Source organism: Microcebus murinus, chromosome X, assembly GCF_040939455.1.
Source record: "Microcebus murinus isolate Inina chromosome X, M.murinus_Inina_mat1.0, whole genome shotgun sequence".
Lineage (NCBI taxonomy): Eukaryota > Metazoa > Chordata > Mammalia > Primates > Cheirogaleidae > Microcebus > Microcebus murinus.
In genome coordinates, this window is record NC_134136.1 from 9526775 (window position 1) to 9550829 (window position 24055).

Sequence of the window (24055 nt, forward strand, 5' to 3'; positions counted from 1 at the left end):
AGATGTTATTACTTAACTTCATTATGGAGGCTGGAAATATTTGGAAATTGCTTTTACTTGAATATTCAATATGAAAAAAGTTTGCCTTCACAGTAAAAGTCCTCAGCCTCAGGGAAAGCCCTACTGTAGTTTAGTGTCTGTTTTTGTGTGTTCTCTCCCTTGTCCCCGTCCCTGTTCCTGTCTCTCTCTCTTCCCTTCCTTCTTCCATTATATCTCCCTGTTTTTTCTTCCCTCCTTCCCTCCCTTATACTTCTCTCTCCTCTCTATGATATACACATAGATAGACACACATACAGTAAAAAGAAAGGACAAAAAATAAAAGAAAAAATTATACCTCTTGACATAGACTCTTATGAAAACAAACAGAACTTTCAAATTTCATGGTATTATATCCTTCTTAAGACTCTTACTCTACCTTGAAGGTCAATTTTAATTTATTTTAATTATCTGTATATATTTACTTAACTTTTACCCTGCCTTCTTTCACAAAGGATTTGAGATAGCCAAACTTTAACTTTTTCAAAACTTTATGTGTTGTTCAAACCAATGAAGACTGCATTACTCAAATCTGCAAAGGGAAAGCAAGAAGTTGCTGAGTTATGCAGCAAAAATAGAAGCATCACCTTTTCCAGATTACACAAAAAGTTATTAACAGTGGTGATTCAGATATTTCCTGTGAAATTTGCTATGAGCAAATTCATTAGAGACCCATGTAGATTGAACAGCTTACCCATGGTTTACAGCTAAATATATCATGCGGAAGAAGAGATATAAACAGAATTTTGCCCTGGTACCATTCAGTTACACAGATGACTGAGGGAGAGTCTCTGGTTGGAGTTCACCCCATCACGTAAGTATAACATCTATTTTTTGAAAATGTTTAATTAGAAACATTGAGCATATCTGTAGCTAATCCCTTAAAGCATGTGTACACAGCTAGCTGGAAGAAAAAATGTAACCAAATTGCCAACAGATGGCAACATGATTTTTTGCCTTAAATTGTTGCACCCGAATGTACTTGTTTAGTACCTACCATTGCTTGTTAGCAGATTTGCGTGTCTGTGTGTGTTTGTGCATATGAGCATGTTCATGTTCTTTCTGACTATATTCTAAAGTAATTGAGGGCATAGTGCCATGTCTTTATCCTGCACATTCCTATCTTTTGTGCTGTAATTAGTGGGCTATATTTTCCTATTCAGAAACTCTAAATTGGATGGTCAATCCTACCATCTCTGGTGTTATAGTTTCCATTTTTGGTTTGGATAGTCTGATTTAAAAAGAAATATTAACTTGGTCTTTCCATAAAATAATAAATAAGAATTTCCTTTTTTGTATGTAAAAATGCCTACAGTTCAGCTTGACAACTGTAAACAGTATAAATGCACCATCTTTAGCTCAGCTAATCGTATTTCAGGTTGCTTTGTTTTGGGAATTTATTTACATCTCTCTTTTTTAACAGTTCTATTGAGATATAATTGTTATACAAAAATTTGCACATTTAATGCATGGAATTGATGGATTTACACGTATGCATACACCCTTGAAACCATTACCACAATTATCATAATAAACATATTTAGGTTATTTTTTTATAACAGTTAAAGTTACGTATTTTGGGTGCAGTCAGGAGTTGCTGGGTTTCACATCCTTCTGAGGTGAAGTGTAAGTTTATATTTGCACGCATTCACTCATGCAGGGGTCTTTGAAGTGGCATTTATAGCCTAGATAAGGGGAGATGGCTATCGACAGAATTCTTCACGGCAGTTGTCTGACTCAGTTTCCTGCTCTAACCCAGTTCCCTATGAGCATTACTAATCAAGGAATCCCTTTTCTGTTGTACAAAGGTACAAAATGTCATGACTTGACTAAGATTATCACTGTTAACTTTTCGTGCTAAGGAGAAGTTTCTAGTTTTTTGAGATGAAAACAAGAAATCTAGCCTTGTCTTGAAAATGAACAAGGGAAGGAAAGGGGAAAAAGGAATATAGGTATGGTTGACAGAAAGTATCTCAGGTGTGACCTGCTCATGTTTGTCTTTTTTGATTCAATTCCTTTTGAAAAAAGTGAGATATAAAGAATATTTTTTCTTGGGAATTTATTTACCTTTTCTGTATCTTTACATTTTAAAATTCCTGCCTTTCAGTATTTCATACTGTACCCAATGCCCTTACCTTTATTCCACTTGTAAACTCCTTGAAAGCAGAACCTATGTCTTTTCATTTGTCTAAACCCAGAACCTAATACACTACCTTGCAAATAGCAGGCATTTATATACATTTATTTTTTTATTTTTTTTTTTTTTTGCCTGAAACTATGGCGTTCAATACATTTATTGATTATACTTCATTGAAATTTTCTTTTTGCTTTTTCAGGACCATTGGAGTTTATAGAATCAGTTAAGGGATTCTTTTTCCAAAGTAGCCTCTGTGCCATAACAGGGACATTTAGTATTTTAACTGAAATTAGATACTGAGAGAATTTTATGTACTGTGGTAGATTGATGAGAGAAAGACATTTTAGAAAAGGGGAATCTTTTGAGCCACCCTTTAATCAAACCACATTGGTTGTCACCAGAGCTACCAAAAAGCTTCTGATACACCACCAAATAGATTTCATTTCATTTGAAAAGTACATATCATTTAGTGATAGCAGCTTTTGAAGGAGTTATACTTTGGCATGGCATAAGAAATGACAATTTTATGGTGTTTACTAAAAAATGTGGATTCTTGGTTATGGAAAAACTGTTTTGTAGTTGCTAAAATTTTCTTTCTTTTTTTTTTTTATTTCGGCATATTATGGGGGTACAGATTTTAAGGTTTCAATAAATGCCCATTTCCCCCCTCCCCCCAAAAGTCTGAGTCTCCATCATGACCATCCCCCAGATGGTGCACATCTCACTCATTATGTATGTATATACCCGCCCCCCTCCCCCCTCCCACCTGCCCAATACCCTATTACTGTAGTACCTATGTGTCTACTTAGGTGCTACTCAGTTAATACCAGTTTGCTGGAGAATATATCTGGTGCTTGTTTCTCCATTCTTGGGATACGTCACTTAGTAGTATGGGTTCCAGCTCTAACCAGGAAAATATAAGATGTGCTATATCACCGTTGTTTCTTAGAGCTGAATAGTACTCCATGGTATACATATACCACATTTTATTAATCCATTCTTGGATTGATGGGCACTTGGGCTGTTTCCACAGCCTTGCAATTATGAATTGTGCTGCTATAAACATTCGAGTGCAGGTGTCTTTTTTGTAGAGTGTCACTGGATCATTTGGGGAGATGCCCAGCAATGGGATTGCTGGATGAAATGGTAGATTCACTTGTATCGCTTTAAGGTATCTCCATATTGCTTTCCACAGAGGTTGAACTAGTTTGCAGTCCCACCAGCAGTGTAGGAGTGTTCCTCTCTCTCCGCAACCACGCCAGCATTTATTGTTTGGAGATTTTTTGATAAAGGCCATTCTCACTGGGGTTAAGTGATATCTCATTGTGGTTTTGATTTGCATTTCCCTGATGATTAGAGATGTTGAGCATTTCTTCATATGTTTGTTGGCCATTCTTCTGTCTTCTTTAGAAAAATTTCTGTTCAAGTCCTTTGCCCACTTTTTAATGGGGTTATTTGATTTTTTCTTCCTAATTTTCATGAGTTCTAAGTATATTCTAGTTATCAGTCCCTTATCGGATGCACAGGATGCAAAAATTTTCTCCCATTCTGTAGGTTGTCTGTTTACTTTCATGACTATTTCTTTGGCTGTGCAGAAGCTTTGTAGTTTGATCATGTCCCATTTATTTATTTTTGTTGCTGCTGTGATTGCCTTTGGGGACTTCTTCATAAACTCTTTGCCCAGGCCGATGTCTAGGAGAGTGTTTCCAACTTTTTCCTCTAGAGTTCTAATAGTTTCATACCTTAGGTTTAAGACTGTTATCCAGCGTGAGTTGGTTTTTGTGAGAGGTGAAAGGTGTGGGTCCTGTTTTAGCCTTCTACAGGTGGCTATCCAGTTTTCCCAGCACCATTTATTGAAGAGGGATTCGTTTCCCCAGCGTATGTTTTTGTCTGCTTTGTCAAAGATTAGATGGCTATATGAGGATGGTTTTATATCAGGATTCTCACATCTGTTCCACTGGTCAATATTCCTATTTTTGTGCCAATACCATATTGTTTTAATTACTACAGCTTTGTAGTATAGTTTGGCCACCTGGGTTGGGCGCACGGCCTCCTCCTGGGAGGAGGGTTGCCCTCTAGGATGCCGATCCGCCCCTGGAGGCACACAGACCTCAGTAGGCTGTTCACCTATAACCCTTCTCTGCCCCGGGCAATGCTAGCCCTCGGTGCAGGGGATCTGGTCTGCAGGTCCGACCTCTGGGTCCCAGAGTTCAAACTGTATTCCACCAGGGAGAGGATTTCTGGTCCCAATTCACCCACAGGGAGCCCAAGCTGGGTCTATGTCTCTCAGCCTCTTAGTCGGCACCATTCTCCTGGGAACACGGTGCCAGCAGCACCTGGGAGGGCTGGCGGGTAGGGAGCTCACAGTCTGAGTTCCCCTGAGTCAGCTGTAGGGTCCCAAAAGGGAAGGTCCCGTTCCCTGGAGGTGCCTCTGGCTGGTGGCTGTAGTGTCTCTCTGGGCAGCCTTGGGTAGGGTCGGCGGAGGGGAGGAGGAGGCAATATGGCGCCTGCCGTGCTGCTCGGGTCTGTGCACATGGAGGTGCCTAGAGGAAGTTGGGAACCTGGTGCCACGTCTGCTACAGGCTCACCACTGGCTGGCAGCGGCAGTCTCTGGGCTGGTGTCCGCAGGTCTCTCCACCCGCTGGGGAGCCCACCAGCAGTCCCGAATGCAGGTGAGGGTAAACAGCAAATCCACCTACCCTTGCCGCTGGTCTCTGGGCTGCTCCGGTGGTCTCAGCCTCCAGTTCTTCTCCGCAGCCTCCTCCCGTGGAGTCTCTTGGGGTCTCAGGTACCCCTCCTTCCGGCCCTTGTCTGTTGTATGCTTGTCTTCTTGCTTCTTTCCTCTAATTTTTGCTAGAATCTGTCTTTTCTGCAGAGACACTCTGTCTGGCGGTTTTATTCATCCGCCATCTTGACTCTCTTCCCCATCTGCCTTTAAATAGCCTATGAGCTAATAGTTTTTACGTTATTAAATGGTTGAAAAGGATAAAAAATAGTATTTTGGAACAATAAAAATTAAGTAAAATTCAAATTTCTTTGTCCATAAATACATTTGTATTGGAACACAGCCTTCCTCATTTGTTTATGTGGCTGCCACAACGGCAAAGTTGAGTAGTTGTAGCCTAAAATTTTCTTTCTTTATATTTTTCCTTCAGTCTCAGTTCTGATGGTCACTGGAATTATGTAAGTGTATAAAGCTTTCCCTGCTTTATAAATTTCCCTGCACTGTGATTGTTAAGGGGCTTGGGGAGTTGCTTGAGTGATAAAGGAAAGTGTAAGTTCTGGAGAACCTGAAATCATATTACTTTTCTGATCCTTGCTTTGCCTACTGAGAAGGCTGGCCTTGTTATTAGGGTCCCTAAAAGAGGCATCAAAAGAACTCACAATGGTTTTTGATTTGCAAAGATCTCAACCAAGCTTAACTATTCTGAAGGAAACCAAATTCATAGATGTCTTGAATTTTCTTTTTATTCTCCCACAGTGAAAGTGACTGACTACCAGCTGAAATCTGCTGGGTAACAAGAAGAGAAAAAAAAGGCGGTGGTTGATCTACAACACAGAGGATTTTGGAATGCATCCATGTCTATGCGATATAATGTGAGAAGTATCCCCAAAGACTATTATAACTACAAATATCCTTCTCAGACTGGACAGAGTTCCTAAAATTCAGTAGCATTAAACTTATAAGCTATATATTTGAGGCATTACTACTCTAGAAGGCTATTGCTAAGATGAAGGTTTAATTAGGGAAGAGAACCCATGAGCACATTACTATAAATTAGGCAATTAGGCTAGCTGTCTGCCTGCCTATGCTTTTATTATTTTTTATTTAAAAATTTATTTATTTTTTTTTATTTTAGCGTATTATGGGGGTACAAGTGTTAAGGTTACATATGTTGCCCATGCCCCCCACCCCCTTCGAGTAAGAGCTTCAAGCATGTCCATTCCCCAAACGTTGCACATCTTACCTGTTGTGGTTGTATATACCCATCCCTTCTCCTCCCTCCCACCCTCCCGACACCCGATAAATGTTACTCCTATATGTCCACTTAGGTGTTGATCCATTAATACCAATTTGCTGGTGAGTACATGTGGTGCTTGTTTTTCCATTCTTGAGATACTTCACTTAGTAGAATGGGTTCCAGCTGTATCCAGGAATGTACAAGAGGTGCTATATCACCATTGTTTCTTAAAGCTGAGTAGTATTCCATGGTATACATATACAACATTTTATTAATCCACTTATGAATTGATGGGCATTTGGGTTGTTTCCACAGCTTTGCAATTGTGAATTGTGCTGCTATAAACATTCGAGTGCAGGTATCTTTTTCATAAAGTGCCTTTTGATCTTTTGGGTAGATCCCCAGTAGTGGAATTGCTGGATCAAATTTACTAGAGATGTTTGAATGCTATGAATGAGGTGCCAGTGGCCAGATTTCACTTGTGAGAACATAAGCACGTTCATTGTCTGATGAGGGTCATGGGTAGGAGGTGCAATGGTTTTCAAACTAATATAATCAACACTGATTTAACAAAGATGGAAATGGGATATTATGTAAAATACACTTATCTAACTGTATCATAAATTTGACTCCTCAATGGACCATCTCCTTCACTTGTCTATAAGTTTTGTGAAGGTGGGCCATGTTTTTGTTATATACTATTCTATCCTTAGTGTCTAGAACAGAGTAAGCCTTTATGAAATATTAGTTAAATGAATGAGTCTAAGTAACTAGATGAAAAATGAAAAGTACATATCATTTAGTGGTAGCAGCTTTTGAAGGAGTTATACTTTGGGCATGGCATAATGAATGGGAATTTTATGGTGTTTACTAAAAAATGTGGATTCTTGGTTATGGAAAAACTGTTTTGTAGTTGCTAAAATTTTCTTTCTTTGTATTTTTCCTTCAGTCTCAGTTCTGATGGTCACTGGAATTATGTAAGTGTATAAAGCTTTCCCTGCTTTATAAATTTTCAAAAACTCTTCCTTAAAATATTTTAGGTGGGGTGCTCACTTCTCAGAATGCATGCCAATGATGTACTTGATGGAAATTAGTAAAGAGAGGTACATCAGGAATAGCCCAGAATGAGAGGGCAGAAGAAACAAGAAAAGGTTGGCAGTGGCAGTGTTGAAGTCATTGCTACTATGACTTCAAGTATATGGCGCTTATCACCCTGTACTTTAATATACTTATTTGTCCCTCTGCAGGACTTCGAGCTCCTGGTAAGCCAGACAAGGTCTAATTTATCTTCATGTTTCTACTGCTTAGCACAGTTTTTCTGCCTGCTATATAAAAGGTACCCGGTAAGGGTATGTTGAATGGATGATTGAGGACTCTAAAGACATGCCTTTCTACATTTATTCATTCATTACACTTTACTGAGTACCTATTACATGCCTGAAATTAGGATAGTCATCCAGTATGAGAGCCTTTCCTGTATGCAAGGGAATCATAGTTTAGAGGGGTACAAGTAAATGAATAATTGTAAAACCATGAGTAAATGCAGCAGATAGATATATGTGGAGTATTACAGCGGCACAGAGAAGGCATACCTAACCCAGCCTGGAAAAGTTGATGGCCGAATCTGAATTTTTCATGATAAAGAATTTTACTATAAGCACTGTTATTAAATAATAGACTAATCATTTGTTGCTAATCAGTATTTTTATTAATATGAGAGATATTCTAGGACATACATGACAAGTAGAAACAACTAAATTTTTTTCCTAAAATCTATAGCCTTACCAACTTTACAAAATCACAACCCCCTAAAATTAGCCAATCATAATTGTAATGTCATTACTAATAACAGTCACCTTGGAAGGTAAGCTGGGTTGTAAAGGATGACTAGTAGCCATCCAGGTGAAGGCTAGGAGGAAAGGAATTTCAAGGAAAGGAAACAGTGTGAGAGAAAGAGAGAATTGGCATAGTGTGTGTGTATTTATGAGTCCTTGTGTGTTGGAGTATAAAGTTTGAGCTAGAGGGTGGTAAGAGATGGTTCAGGAGAAGTTGGCAAGGAATCTATCATGAAGTTCCATGCGTAAGAACCTAGATTATATCTTTTAGGTCATGTAAACCAATGATGGGGATTTTTAACAGTGGAATTTTCTGATCACATTTGACTATAACAACAACAGCTCATACTTACGATGATCCTTACTATGCCAGGCATTCCTCCAAGGCCTTTGTTTGTATATTAGCATAATTAATCCTTAAAACATCCTTATGAGTTAGATAATATTATTATCTCTTCTTCATAGGTTGGGAAAGATTAAGTAATTTATCCAGCACACACAGCTAATAAGTGATAGAGCTAGGAAATGAACCATGGCAGTTTGACTCCAGAGTATATATATTTAACCACTTTAACAATTATGGAGCAAGTTTGGATTCCAAGAGATCAGATAGGGAGTTGTTGCAATGATCCAGGTATAAGTTGATGAGGTTCTGAACAAAGGTAGTGGAAGTAAAAGTAGAGAGGACAGAAGAAGAGATAAGGGAAGAGTTTTAAAAGTCTGTATAAGGTAAAACTGGCAGAATTTATATTGAATATGAGCTTGGAGAGGGTGGCACAAGATAAGATAAAATCAGAAATAATGTTTGCGTTTCTCTGGGTTGAGGTATCTTTAAGACATCCTAGTAGAGAGATCTAGCAGGTAGATGGATATTTGGTTCTGAAGTTTAAAAGGGAGATCTTGGCCAAAGATACAGAGTTGTATACAAATGTATATAGAAAGAAGTGGACTGATGATGAAATGCTAGGAAGAACCAACATTTTTAGGAGTGAATGAAGATCAAGAGTCAAAGAAGGAGGCAGAGAGGTTAGAGAGGCATAAAAATTATGGTATGGTGGAAGCTAAAGAAATACAGTGTAACAACTAGGAAGGCATAATCATGAATGTCAATGCAGCAAAGAAGTCCATTAATAGAAGTATTGAAAAGATCCTTGCATTTGACAGGTGATTGATAGCCTTTGTGAAAGGAGAGTGATTGGAACATTGAGGGTGGAAGTTGGACTACATAAGTTGAAGAGAATGGAAGATGAGAAAGTGGTGACAGTGAAGGTAGATAAAAGTCTTTCAAGAATTTTGGTGGTTTCAAAGAGGAGACAGGTAGAGAGAAAGTAAGGACTATGGAGACATAGAAAGTTTCTTGTTTGAGTCTATAGGTTGGAAGAGAGTTGAGCATGCTTATAGGCTGAAAGAGTAGATGAGGATGTCTGATGAAGTAAGGTTCTGGAGGAGGTTGGAGGGGATGTCACAAATAGAGAAGTCAAGGGAGAATTTGTTTGAGTGGAAGGAAACTATTTCTACATTTGAGACTAGGGGAAAAGAGGCAAGGATGGGTGTGGATGTAGATAATTTGGTAGGCATAATAGAAGTGAATGGGTAAATAAATTAGGGGAATAAGAGGGATTTGACTTTTTAGATTAATTTTACCACTTTATTTAAGGCCCCATACAATACCTGCTTCTTCATTTTCAGTGGATAGCTTTGATGTCTCTTTCATTGGGAAAATGAGTCTGGGTAGAAGATAGGAGACAGTAGAGAGAGACAAAGATATATAGTTCCAACTCTCAAAGATTGCAATCAGGGAGAGATCAAAACCAGTGAGGGCAAATGCAAGCCCAGGAAAATGTGGGTATTGGGGAAAGTTTCATTCATTTACACGTAGTTAGCATTTTTAATGGACTTTGAAAGATAGGTAGTGTTGTCACATGAAGGAGAGTGATCTAGGCAGGGAGGAATATTGTGAGCAAAGGTTTGGAGTGAGGAAAGCATGATGGAGTGTGTCAGGGAACAGGGAAGATATGAATGCAGAGTCTAAGTGGGGGACAAGTTAGGAAAGTCCAGGCTAACATTAAAGATAAACTTTTTAATAATTTTACTTCAAAATAACCCTGAGAGAAACAATCTGACATTGGGAGACACAGGGAAAGAGAGACTTTCATGCACTACAACCCTTTATTTTGTAACTTTTCCTGTGAAAATCTTTTAAACCCGCATTATAATTTCACAACTATAGATTTAATTGAGACTGTCTCCTCTTGGTTCTAGCCTTGGGAATCTGTTGAATTTAAGGTGGATTTGAAAACACTCTTTGAGTAAATTCTCATCAGGTATTTGAAAACACTCTTGGGGGAAGGAGAATACATCTTAATCATCTTTACATCCCCTGTGGGGCTTGTTTTCATGTTGGAGAAATCTTAGTTGGTGCTTAATAAATGTTTCCATGAAGGACACCACCAACTGAAGCAGACTGTCAACTCCTTGTGTATATTAACCATACCTCTCTTTTTCTCCTTTCCCTCAAAGTGGTGTGATATTACATTGACTTGAACAGGTTCTGGACATGTAGGTTCTCATTAAATAGTTTCCAGGTCTATATAGAAGTTTCTGGTGACAGCTGGTCCCCTGCTCCTTTACACAACAGGTCCAGGTTTGCCTAGTAATTTTGGTGGAAATTGGGCTCACTATGACACAGAACTTTGTGGTCCTGTCCTTTAAGACTACTCATTGAGTATTTTGATCAAAGTGGATTATTTAAACACTATAGAACATGCACAAAAGGCATCATTGGAAAAATAAAGCAATTAGGAGATATCTTTCCTTGCATATGTCATTCAAATTTTACTCATTAATTGTTTGGTTATGTTTTACTTTGAAGTGCAATACTGCAAATAGGCCCATAAAACTTTTTAGGTATCTTAGTACTTCAGTCTATGTCAATTTGGGGGTATTTTTTTTGCCTCTGTGAGCATCTGGTGTTAATTTCTAATTAATTGTGGGTATCATTGACCAGAGGTGAGGAAGAGGAGCCTTGTGCCTCCTTTGGAGTTGCTTAATAGTTAATAATTATTACTCACATGTATATGAGAAAGTGATGGTGTGGGATGGGGAGTAGGGAGAAGCAGAGGAAAATTTACCTGTAAAATCAGCTCTTTAATAAGGCTGCCTGAAGACTTAGCTCTAATATGATTTTTGTTGGCTAATAAGCAATATGCCTAGAGAGAAAGAACTGATAATGTGAGGTTTTGTTCCCCATAATAGGAGAAATAAGAGTATTTAAAGATTTTTGCTTTAAGGGGAAGCTCTAAAATTTAAATACTTCAGATGGGATTTGGAAACAGTATCAATAAGGTCTTCTGTTTTATGGGAATTGGTATTATCTGAAAGATGGTAAAAATACCTCAAATTTACTTTAGTAGTAATAATAAGAATGAGTGTTAAGGGCTTGAAAGGTAGGGAGATAATAAAAATACTACATTTGATTATTTTTTTACTGTGTGAGTGTTGAAATCCCAGCCTGCAATTGTACATTAATAAAAGGGATCCGAATATAACCTCCTGTTAACTCTTAGGAAAACAATATGTTAGAACAGAAAGAAGAAAAGTTTGGTAGTTAGACAAGCCTGGTTTCTGTGGTTCCATCACTTCTTAGTTGTATGTAACTTTGATCAAATTACTTAATCTGCCAAAGCATTAGTTTTGTCATCTGTAAAATGGAGTCAGTAATACCTATATCTCATAGGGCAGTGTGAAATATTAAAAGAAATCATGACTTCTTCTTGTATAGCAATGATACATCTCATTTCATCATGGTGTATAATCCTTTAAATAAACTGTTGAATTTGGTTTTCTAGAATTTTGTTGAGAATTGTTGCTTCTATGTTCATCAGAGATATTGGCCTTTAATTTTCTTACTTGTTTGGTATGACATTTACAGGACTCAATCTAAAATTTGCAAAGTGGTAATTGGTCTTTGGTTTACATGGTGTTAAAACAAAACAAAGCATCAAACAAATAAACAAATAGTTTTGAATTTATTACCCACATTAAAATTGAGTGATTGTACCTGAAAGTTCAACTTCAGGCTGTTGAAAATTTAAAATGTATGGCAGTACTATTTGATGACAATGACAGGCTAAAGCTGATTACCTCCTGTCAGACAGAGACTCATTTAGTTTGCCTTTCTGGATCCCAAAGGTGTTTGAATTTCTGACTCCTGTGGGTATTTTCACTTAGTCATAAATCTTGGGATCCATGATGTTTTTAAACAGATTTATATATCAGAAACAAACTGTATGTTTGTCCAAGGGTTGGAACTGTTAATGTCAAATATCACCAAACCTAGTTAGTAAGTCTTAGCAGCCTGGAATTTTGAGATACTTATGAGAGACATAAGTTGTTTATGTAGCTTTCTCCGAAGTAAAGTCACCCTTGTAATACTTCCCTTCAGGTTTTACATCAATTCAACCTGCAATTTACCTTCTATTTAACATGTCAAGTCACTACATCAAAATTAACATGCACTATCTCCTCACCAATATCTCCAACTATTTTAATGAGAGCGAGACAGAGGGATAAAGAGAGAGGGGGGTAGTAAGAGAAGGAGGGAGAGGGAGAGACATAAAGAACATGCATGATTTGAGTTGTGCCATCAATATTTTATGCTTTCCTCATGAGGAAGCTCAATACATCAGTTATGTTTTGAATATCTACCTCACACAAGGCTCTATGCTAGTGCTATGGGATTAGACATTGTAGAGGACATAAAAGAGGATTCAGATGAGCAGAGAGGATCTTCCAGGTATGCTACTTTCAAATGTGAAGAATACCAATGTGAATAATTATTTGAGTGCTATAGGAGAAGCAGTTATTAACTTTGACCAGTGCCTTCTGATTAGAGGAAGGGAAAACACATTTCAGGTTTTCTTTAAATCTGTTCCTTTAACAAAAGAAACTTAATTATAAAAATTTCTATCTCTTTTCTATAGCATAAACCAAGAGGAATCTTATCCTTCTTCTACCAAACACCTGCCCCAAGTTCTTTTCTCTGATGCTGATATATACAGCTGTCTGAACATGAAAATATCTTCTAATTCTTTACATAAGCTAAATAATCAGAAGAGTAAGATCAAACATAAATAAATATATCAATTTATGTGTAGGAAACATTGAAATAAAAGTCAGGTTTTGCCTTTGCCATCAATTGTCACCAAAAGAAAGATGTAATTTCACATAGCAGCATGACCTAGTATGAAATCAGATCTTTCCACAGGAAAGATATTAACATGGTAGCTTGCTAAAACATTGAATTATCTGGACCAAACCATAGTTTTAAGTGACTTTAAGTTGTTGTTTTGCATCAACCCCTTACATAACATTTCTTCTCTACTACAGGAATCCTGCCCAATTTGGTATTTTTACAAATCGAGACCATATGAAAGATCTTCGAAGATACCTGGCATTCAAATACATTCAGTATCTAATCCTGCCTTCTACAAACATCATCATCACTCTGCTGGGATTGTTTGCCAGTCTGTATGTCACACTGATATTGACATCACCGTCTGTATCCAGAAAATCCACTGCAGTGTTTATTAGTAACATAGCTCAGGCAGACATTTTCATTGGCTGTAGCATCTTTGCTGCCATGATTCAATATGTGATAAAGAGTGAAATATTATCATCTTTTCAATCAACCTTGAGGCAGAATTTCCAGATTGCAAATGTACATGTCAGTTCCCTTTTACTCAGCTGTATCAGCCTTGAGGCCTTTCTGATTACTTTCCTTCCAGGAGAAACACGCCACATAAGGACTGTTAGATGTGCCAGGGTGGCTTCTAAGATCATCTGGATTACTGTAATTGTTGAATGTTTCCTTTATCAGCTAGAGTACTTCAAAGACCTTAGCATCTCTTCTATTGGCATTGGCAGGCAAGTTTTGCTCTTGCTAAATTTCTGTTATGGAGCCACAAAAGTGCTGAAATCACTTATTTACCCAATTGGACTATTTTTAAGGATCTTCAATGTGTATCTCTTTTATAAAATTTATTTCAGAATGTTGTCTTGAGACAGCCTGTAATGGTTAATTATATATGTCAACTTGGCTAGGCTATAGTGCCCAGTTTTTTAGTCAAACACTAATCTCAATGTTGCCGTGAAGGTATTTTGTAGATGTGGTTAACATTTACAATTACAGTTGACCCTTGGACAATACAAGTTTGAACTGCAAGGATCCATTTGCATGTGGATTTTCTTCTTATGCTTTTGCCACCCCTGAGACAGTAAGACCTACCCCTCTTCTATCTTCTCCTCCTCAACCTATTCAATATGAAGATGACAGGGATGATGATCCATTTCTACTTAATGAATAGTAAATATATTTTCTTTTCCTTATGATTTTCTTAATGTTTTATTTTCTCTGGCTTGTTTTATTATAAGAATATAGTATGTAATACATATGCCATATAAAATACATGTTAATGGACTGTTTATGTTATTGATATGACTTCTGGTCAACAGTGGGTTATTATTAGTTACATTTTTAGAGAGTCAAATGTTATACATGGAGTTTTGAGTGTGTGGGTTTTGGTGTCCCTAACCCTCATGTTTTTCAAGTGTCAACTGTAGTTGACTTTAAATAAAAGATATTATTTCTATGAACCAATAAGAAAAGAAAAAAAAAAGAAAATAAAAATAAATAAAAGATATTGCCTTCAATAGTGTGGGTAGAACTCATACGATCAGCTGAAGGCCTTAAGGAGAAAAATTGAGGTTTACTAGGAGAAAAAGGAATTCTGTCTAAACATAGTAACACAGAAATCCTGCTTGAATTTTCAAGCTACTGGCCAGTCCTACAGACTTCAGATTCAAGATTAGAACATCAATTCTTGATTGAGATTTTGGCCTGCTGCCCTACACTACAGATTTTGGACTTTCCAGCCCCCACAATCATGTGAGCCAATTACTTAAAATTAAAAAAATTAAGAAAATATTATATTGTATTGGTTGTATTTCTTTGAAGAACCCTGGCTGATACTGATATTGATTTTGGTGTAGATAATCATTCTAGAGGAACAGAATCTTAAGGATAAGTTTTATGAATTGGTTCTGGGGTTTCTGGAATTAGTTCTCTAATCTGATTAGGTTTAAGGGCATTAATGACTCATTTCTAGTAGTAAAAAGGGCACTAATAGTCCATGGTGTGATGTGGCAGTAGATACATGCAAGACATCACTATTGGATACTTCCAATCAAAAATTCCTAAATGAGGCAAGGTTCAGGGTGAACCGTATTTTCATACCTTAGAACATATTTGTAAAACCAATGAATATAACAAGATTGGCTGGTTGGTCCTAATTACACTGGACAATGTGAAGAAAGGAAAAGATGAGCTCAAGGCTTCAAATTCCCAGCTCAAGTGCAACATAAATGACTGGAAAGATTCTATGTCTGACCCCTCCTACAACCAAAAAAGAGGCACAATGCCTAGTGGGCCTCTTCGGATTTTAGAGATAACATATTTCTCATTTGGATGTGATACTCAAAACATTTACTGACTTTTTAGAAAGCATGATAGTTTTAAGTGAGGCCCAGAGTAAGAGAAGGCTCTGCAACAGGTCCAGGCTGCTGTGCAAGGTGCCTTGCCACTTGGGTAATATGATCCAGCAGATCCAACGATGCTTCAAGTGTCAGTGGCAGATAGCCATGGTGTTTGGAGCCTTTGGAAAGCCCCTATATGTGAATCACAGCACAGACCCTTAGGATCTGCGAGCAAAGCCATATCATCTTTGGCAAATAACTACTCTTTGAGAAGCAGCTTTTGGCTTGCTATTGGGCCTCAGTGGAGACTGAATACTTAACCATCAGCTACCAAATTACATGTAACCCTAGCTGTGCATCATAAACTGAATGTTGTCTGACCCATCACACCAGAAAATTAGGCATTCACAGCAGCACTCCATCATCAAATGGATATGGTGTATATGATACTAGGCTATAACAAGCCCTGAAGGCATAAGTAAGTTACATGAAGAAGTAGCCCAAATGCCCACTCCTGCTACACTGCCTTTTCTCTCCCAGCCTGCATTCATGGCCTCATGGAAAATTCTCTGTGATGAGTTGAAAGAAGAGAAAACTCGATGCTGGTTTACAGAAGATTCTGCACAATATGTAGGCACCACCTGGAAGTGACCAGCTACAGTACTACAGCCCCTTTCTGTGATGTCCCTGAAGAGGAGTGATGAAGGGAAACCTCCTAGTGGGCAGAACTTTGAGCAGTGAACCTGGTTGTTCACTTTGTTTGGAATTAGAAATGGCCAGATATGTGATTATATACCAATTAATGGGCTGTGATCAGTGATTTGGCTGGATGGTCAGGGACTTGGAAAGGGCATGATTAGAAAATTGATGACAAGAAGGTCTGGGGAAGAAGTATTTGGATAGACCTTTCTTAATTGTTGAAAAGACATGAAAATATTTTTGTCTCATATGAATACTCACCAAAGGGTGACCTTAGCAAAGAAGAATTTTAATAGTCAGGTGGATAAGATGACCCATTTTGTGGATACCAGTCAATTTCTTTCCCTAGCCGCTGTCATTACCTAATGGGCTTATGAAGAAAATGGCCATAGTAGCAGGGATAAAGGTTATATGAGCTCAGTAACATGGACTCTGACTCACCAAGGCTGACTTGGATACAGCCACTGCTGAGTGCCAAGTTTGTCAGCAGCAGAGACCAACACTGAGTTTCTTTTTTCTTTTTTTTTCTTTTTTGACATTCTTAATAGGTTTTATTATATTGGCTGGAATGCCCTAAATTCATGAAAGCCTTTTGAGAAAATCTTCAATTCCCAACCCCTTAAAAAAGTTATGTTAAACCAGGAGACAAAAAATAAAAGATAGAAGTAACGATCTGGACAGATACAAAACAGCATGCTTTAGTTCCTCCCATATCCCCAAAAGCTATCTGGTGATAAAGAATTCTCAGAAAGCAGAATGTTTTAAAAATTCATCAGGTAGAATCTCACCAGTGTAAAGAACCCAGGACATTGATCTGGTGCCTCTGTTCATTCTTTGCAGACCATTTTTGAATTCCTAAGTTGTAATTATACATTTCACATGCATTTGTGAGATAAGATAAACTGTTTATATTCCACATGAGTCAGGCTTAAAGGTTTTGTAAATACTGCATGTGGCACTAGAAACTTCATGCTGTATCAAGTCAGTATCAGTATTAAGCTACTGAACTCTATAATGAAATATTATAGATAGATATTTACTGAAAACCAATATAAAAATCTGGCCCAGAAAGACAAGAATAGAAATATGCAATTTTCTTGATTTAAGATGGTCGAGTGTGTTTTATTTCTTAAAATAAGCTCCACACACTGTTTAAGACAAGAATGTATAAGAAGCCTCTTTGTGTGTGCTGACTTTATCATGACAACGCTAGCTGATTCTTTATGAAGGATTAGGGACACACATCTTCAGCAGTGCACATGAGAAATAAACTCTGAAAAAGGCAATTTCTTGGGTTTAGGAAGGACTGTATTCTGGGAAGTACTTCAGAGGAATGGACAATAATTCTAGGATTATAGCCAAGAAGGACTGGAAGACTTCAGGAGATGCTTCAGCTTCTTCTAGATTTTGAATGTTGAATAAGCCACTGAAGTGTACTATCTATATTAATCCTTTTCTGTGCAAGAAATTGAATAGCAGCAAATTTCTCTGTCCTGAATAGCAGACAGTTTCATTTCTTCAATTAGCTGTTTCTTATCCAAGGCATTAGGAAGATCTCTCTTGTTTCCAAGTACTAGCACTGGAATTCCTTGTAACTGTGGTTTATCTAGAAGATTATGCAGCTCATTTCGGGAGGCTTCTATCTTTTCACGATCCGCGGCATTTATCATGTAAACAATAATGTTAACTCCTCTGCAATACTGTTCCATATGCTTTCGAACTCGGGGTTGTCCTCCTATGTCCCAGATCTTTACTGTGACGTTACCTTTAGTTACTTTCCTCATGTTGAAGCCCACTGTAGGTATCATATCTTCACTGAATTGACCTGACGCGATGACATTGAGGAAGGTGGTCTTGCCCGAGTACTGTAGCCCCACAAGCGTCAGCTCCATCTCCTCCTTCCAGAAGAGCAAGCGGAACCAGTCCAGCAGGCTGGGAGATGAGCGCCAGCATGATGGCTGACCTGCGGGGAGGACAGACCGGCGGGAGGATGGACGGGCGGGCAGTGGCAGCTTCCACACAGGCGGGCCTCGGCCCTTACCACCCCCCCATCCCCAAGGCTCCGTGGGGCCCAGGCACTACACGGCCTGACACCGGCGGGCAGCGGCCAACACTGAGTTTCTAATATGGCACTATTCCCTGGAGTGATTTTCCAGCTATCTTGTGGCAGGTTGATTACAGTGGAAGGGTCAGTGCTTTGTTCTCACTGGTATAAACACTTTGGATATAGATTTGCTTTCCTTGCATTCAATGCTCTTACTAAAACTATCATCTATGACTTACAGAATATCCACACAGCATTGCTTCAGATCAACGAATCACTTCACAACAAAGGAAGGGCGGTAATTGGCCCATACTCATGGAATTCACTGGTCCTATCATTTCCCCACCCTCCTGAAGTAGATGGCTTTATAAAATTATGGAATGGCCTTTTGAAGGCTCAGTTCTTGTGCCACCTAAGTGGCTCAGCAATGTTACAGGGTTCGGCAATGTTCTCCAGAAGGCTGTTTATGCTATAAATCAACATCCAATATATGGTGCTGTTTCTCCCATAGCCAAGATTTATGGGCCCAAGAATTAAGGGGTGGAAATGAGAGTGTCAACACTCACTATTGCCCTTAGTAATCCACTAGCAAAAATTTTGCTTTCTGTCCCTGTGACCTTATGCTCTGCTGGCCTAGAGACAGTAGTTCCAAAGGGAGGAATGCTCCCACCAGGAAAGACAACAATGGTTCTATTGAATTGGAAGTTAAGGCTGCCAGTTTGCTATAACTTTAGGCTCTGTTTGCCTTTGAGTCAACAGGCAGAGCAGTATCTACCATGTTTCCTTAAAAATAAGACCTACCCATAAAATAAGCCCTAGCGGGATTTCTAAGCATTTGCACAATATAAGACCTACCCAGAAAATAAGACCTAGTGATGGATGTGGCTACGCAGCGCAGTGTATCTGCACAACCCATGCATTTCCTCAAGGAGCAGTAAAGAAGACGAGCAGCCCTTCTCATCTGCCCCATCATGACAGCTACCATCCCAGAGATGACCGGAAAGGTGCGGGCAGCCCCACCAACAAGGTCGGCTCCCCCTGTCAGGTCCCGGCCATCCTCTGCGTGCTGCAAGCTTAGGCTTTGAGGGGAAAATGACACATCCCCTGAAAATAAGCTCTAGGATGTCTTCTTGAGGAAAAATAAATATAAGAACCTGTCTTATATTCAGGGAAACATGGTATGCTGTGAGAATCACTTTTCAGTCATTATGGTAGCAGAAATCAAGATGAACTGTGCCCAGGACATCTCCTAAATATATAAGAAATGTGAAAATATAATAGATGATATATAATAAATGGTTTATAACCTAGTAAATGGTTACAAGAGGAAACGTACATTTAGCAAAGACCTGGCCAAATGTGTGAGACTTTAGTTGTGTTGTAAATATTAAGTTTATTACCAACTCCCCAAACTCTGAATTCCAGACTAATAGACAAGTACAATTTGGCCTAGACATGAGTGTGTGGACATTTATTGTTTTTCATACATCTATCACATAGTTCAGGGGAATTTGGCTTTCCTTAATAACAACTGTAATCACTTTGGTGACTGAAACTTGTGCCCTAAGTATTGTAGATACTCTAAGGAGGTCTATATGCAAATATATGTTTTTGTCTGGATGTACTCTTTCACCAATTATCTATATATTATACAGTGAATCAGAGTAGGATAATTAGTTTTGGGTCAAAGGACATATCTTAATGATTAAGAGGTTGGGACCAAGTTCCTAAACAGGAGTGTCTCTGTAATTGCCACATTTGGGTCACTAGCTTTGAAATCAAGCACAAAGACTTTTGGGGATTGGAAAGGAGAAAGAAGGATAGAAGAGGGTAGAGATATTTGTAGATAGAGTGTGTACTATAGGATTTGGCTTTGAAAAATTCTAGGAAGAGGAATAAGACAGGACTTGAGCTGGAAGTGGAAGAGGCATAAAACAGGAATGTTGGAGACTGACTCATGTTTAGTGGAATTTTTCTAGTACTTTCATTTCTTTTCTTGCTTCTCTTCCTGTTATGACTCTACAAGACCTATCTTTTCTTGCTCCACCTTTTCTTTCTGTTTTGGTTCCGTAGAGGATGAGAAACAACAGAACTTGTCACAACCCGCAGACTCAGGCAGTTTTCCCCTATGATGTTTTTATTCTTTATGTATTAAAAAGAAAAGGAACTGGAAATGTCCCCCCAGTACTCCCAAAGGAACTCTGTTCAATCCAGGGAAGTGATTTTTAATGGCCAAAGCAGTATCTAACCAAAAATGGAGATGTCAGTTTATAAGTCTTACTCATTGAATCTGGGAAAGTAAAAATTAAGATTAGTGGTGATTCTTCCTGTCATTTAGGGCACCAGAAATATCTTCTTTGCCAGGAATACTGACCCAATGCTTGCCAGTACCAGGGCTACTGCCAAAATGGCAGGAAGACCTTAGATGTAGAGCTTAATTAGGAGCTTAAAAAGAACCTGGAGGAGAGCCAGGAAAAAGTGAGTGATAAATGGTTCTTCCTTTTTAATGTAAGGGAAAGTTGCCAAGAAGAATAATTTGTGAGATGGAGATGCAGAAAAGAAAAATGGATCAGGAAAAGTATGTGATTTTCTGTACCTAATACTGAGTATTTTGCTAATTCTGAGAAGAGGTAGACTTATGGTGTGACCATTTGGGACAGACTGAAGGTCCACAGTTACCCCAACCTCTATAGAAAACCAACCCCACATAAACTTATTTTCTAGGAATTGGCCAAAAAAGGCTGATTATGGGTTTAGATTCATTATAACTACTCAATTATATAAAGTAAACATATATATTTAGTGTGCTTTTTAAAAGAAGGAGAGAACTTAGCAAGATTTTTAAAAATGCCTTATAAAACGCTTTTTAAGGACAAGTTTTGATTCTTAAGGAGCTGAACTTTCTGGGTGATTTACTTATTTGGAATATCCTTCTCCTGAGGGCATTGGATATTTGAACTATTACATAATTGGTCCATAAGCTTTTCATTTACCACTGATAGGCCTGCTTCTATTCTTATTCTTAAGGAAATATGTCCTTACTGTATATTTCCCTGGAATATTTATTTCCCTGTATATTTATAGCTCATTCCTTTCTCTTTCAACAGCTCCCCTTGTTAATTTGAGCTTGATTTCACTTGTGAACAGATTTGATACTAAAGACACCACACTTCCATCCACATTAGTTTCTAAATTCAACTTTTCTACTGTCTGGTTCTCAAAACTTGACATTGCAGTTACTTTTGGAGAATTTTTTATTAGAAAAATGAGATAAAGGTGTGAAGCATCATTCTTCTGAACTCTGTTTGAAAGAGTTTATTTAAAAATATATGCATATATGGTGGGATATGGTAATTATACTTGAATAAACAATAGTTTTTCCAGACACAAAAGAGAAATTTGATTATGTACTAAATTCTAGACAGAAGCCCTTATAGTTTAAGCCAAGAAGTTCAATCCTGAAAAATGTCAAATTGGGAGATTACTATAGGCAAAAATAGGCAGTCTTTACTTTTGCCAACATGTATCTCCGGACACTAAATATAAAGCAGAATGTGGTAAAGATTTTCCCATTGGTATTATGTTATACTTGTACATTGAATTTGTGACCAAAAAATTATCATTGGATTAAGCTTTCATTTGATTAACAATATGTTACAAAAATACTAGAAACCTTCCTGTTTTTAAAAGTGAAAATAGTATGTATAAATAAGCATAAATATAGTGTGCACAGTGACTATAAAAGCTAAAAGTGTACTGAGACATATATACCTAGCACCAAAAGTTGTATTCAGTATTCAGAAATGCGACCTACAAGAAACTTTCACAATTTCAGAGATACATTGATGTTTGAAATAGAAACATTCATTCTTTTACTCAACAAATATTTATTACTTACTATGTGAAACAGAGTGTTCTAGGCTTATGTCATGGAATAAAGCAAAAATTTCTTCCCTTGCAAAACTCATACTCTAGTGAATGGAATGGAAAATAATGACATGAGTAATATATATATATATATATATATATATATATATATATATATATGTGTGTGTGTGTGTGTGTGTGTGTGTGTGTGTGTGTGTGTATAAGGTGGTGGTAAGTCTTATGAAGAAACAAATAAGGAAAAAGGAGTATGTAATATTGAAAGGAAGTGTACATTTAAATTTTAGATAGGGTGGCTTAATTGAGAAGATGAATTTTGATTTGAGTGAATATCTGAAGAAGGTAAGGAAGCAAGATATGAAGAAAAAAGAATATTTCAGATTAGAAGAGCATTAGAGATTACTTAGGCCTTATTTTACAAATGAAAATTTTAAGGCCCAAATGATTCACTCAGGGTGGATTCCTGATTCTCAGTCCTCTGGTTGAGGCTTTATTTCTTCTGAAAAGCATCTTTAAGCATAGGACAGAAGCATCAGGAGTTATTATTAAATAGCAGCCTTTTTCTTAGTCCGAAGCCACACTGAACTGGAAGTTTTTCCTTGGAATTTTCAGTTTGCTTTTAGAAACTGAGTTAAATATGATGCCTCTGTAACTCCAAAGTGAAGACTGAGTTGCAGCAGAGAAGCACTGGGGATCTTCGTTTATGATAGGCCACAAAGACAAACAGTTTGGCATGTGTTCTCTAGTGCTGTAATAAATAAGAAAACAAACAACAGCAAGAAAAGTCACTGTATCCTCTATCAGAAAATATTTCTGCAATAGAAGACCATGTTCTTAGATGGAAATTCCAGTTGATTAAGTTGCCTGAGATGGTTTTCAAGATTTAGCTCTGAGTCTAAGACACTCTAGTGATTTCTAAGCATTTAAGATGCTCTCTAGTTTAGACAGAAAACCTATATAACTAAGTGCAGTTTTCACTTTTTTTTTTTTTTTTTTTTGAGACAGAGTCTCGCTTTGTTGCCCAGGCTAGAGTGAGTGCCGTGGCGTCAGCCTAGCTCACAGCAACCTCAAACTCCTGGGCTCAAGTGATCCTTCTGCCTCAGCCTCCCGGGTAGCTGGGACTACAGGCATGCGCCACCATGCCCGGCTAATTTTTTTTTTTTATATATATATCAGTTGGCCAATTAATTTCTTTCTATTTATAGTAGAGACGGGGTCTCACTCTTGCTCAGGCTGGTTTTGAACTCCTGACCTTGAGCAATCCGCCCGCCTCGGCCTCCCAAGAGCTAGGATTACAGGCGTGAGCCACAGCGCCCGGCCCAGTTTTCACTTTTGATGCACTACAATATGTTTAGCATCTTGTAGACTTGGGGTTGGCTATATAGAGTCCATTCATGGGTTATCTTCATGATGATCACCTGTAAGTGGTTACTTTACCTTTCGTTTTCCAAAAGTTGTTAACTAGCCATGTGACCCTAGGGTAAGTCACTTCTCCTTTGGAAGGTACAGATAATGAAACTTTGGATCTCAGGTTCATCATTGTTACCACAAATGAGATTGGGAAATACTTTCTAAGAGGATTTGGAACTCTTGAAATTACAGGATTCTGATTTTATTTGAGCTAGAGAAATTCTCTTTAAGAATATAAAGGACATAGTTTATAGTACTTGGACATTAAAAAAAGATACTGTACACAGAAGCACTCTTCTGCTACCACTGTTGCTGCCCCAGTTTAGGCCTTTATGAATTTTTTTCTTCTGAATGACTACAATAGTTTCCCATCCCAGATGGATTTTCCTTAAGAAAAACTTTTCTTATGCCATTCTCTTGTTTAAAATATTTTTCCAGGTTTTATGAGTTTATTATTTCAAAAATTTTAAGCAGAAAACTCTTGCAGAAAATAGGAACAAACATTTTCCATTTT

General features: G+C 37.9%; 1 long non-coding RNA gene and 1 pseudogene across 2 annotated transcripts in view; one reads left to right on the forward strand and one right to left on the reverse strand.

Annotated features, from left to right (window-relative positions):
* Positions 1 to 14607, forward strand: part of LOC142865875 (uncharacterized) — a 74993-nt gene extending 60386 nt beyond the window's left edge. Inside the window, exons 1-4 of one of the 2 annotated variants that reach the window (XR_012915963.1) lie at positions 702 to 850; positions 5655 to 5770; positions 7085 to 7112; positions 13359 to 14607. This is a non-coding gene — a long non-coding RNA (uncharacterized LOC142865875). Of the gene's footprint in view, positions 1 to 701; positions 851 to 5654; positions 5771 to 7084; positions 7113 to 13358 lie in introns of those variants that run through there. The other variant, XR_012915962.1, reaches the window with a different exon arrangement.
* A 3040-nt stretch (positions 14608 to 17647) lies between these two features.
* On the reverse strand, positions 17648 to 18094 carry LOC105866143 (ADP-ribosylation factor-like protein 8B pseudogene; annotated as a pseudogene).
* Between the last annotated feature and the right edge of the window lie 5961 nt (positions 18095 to 24055).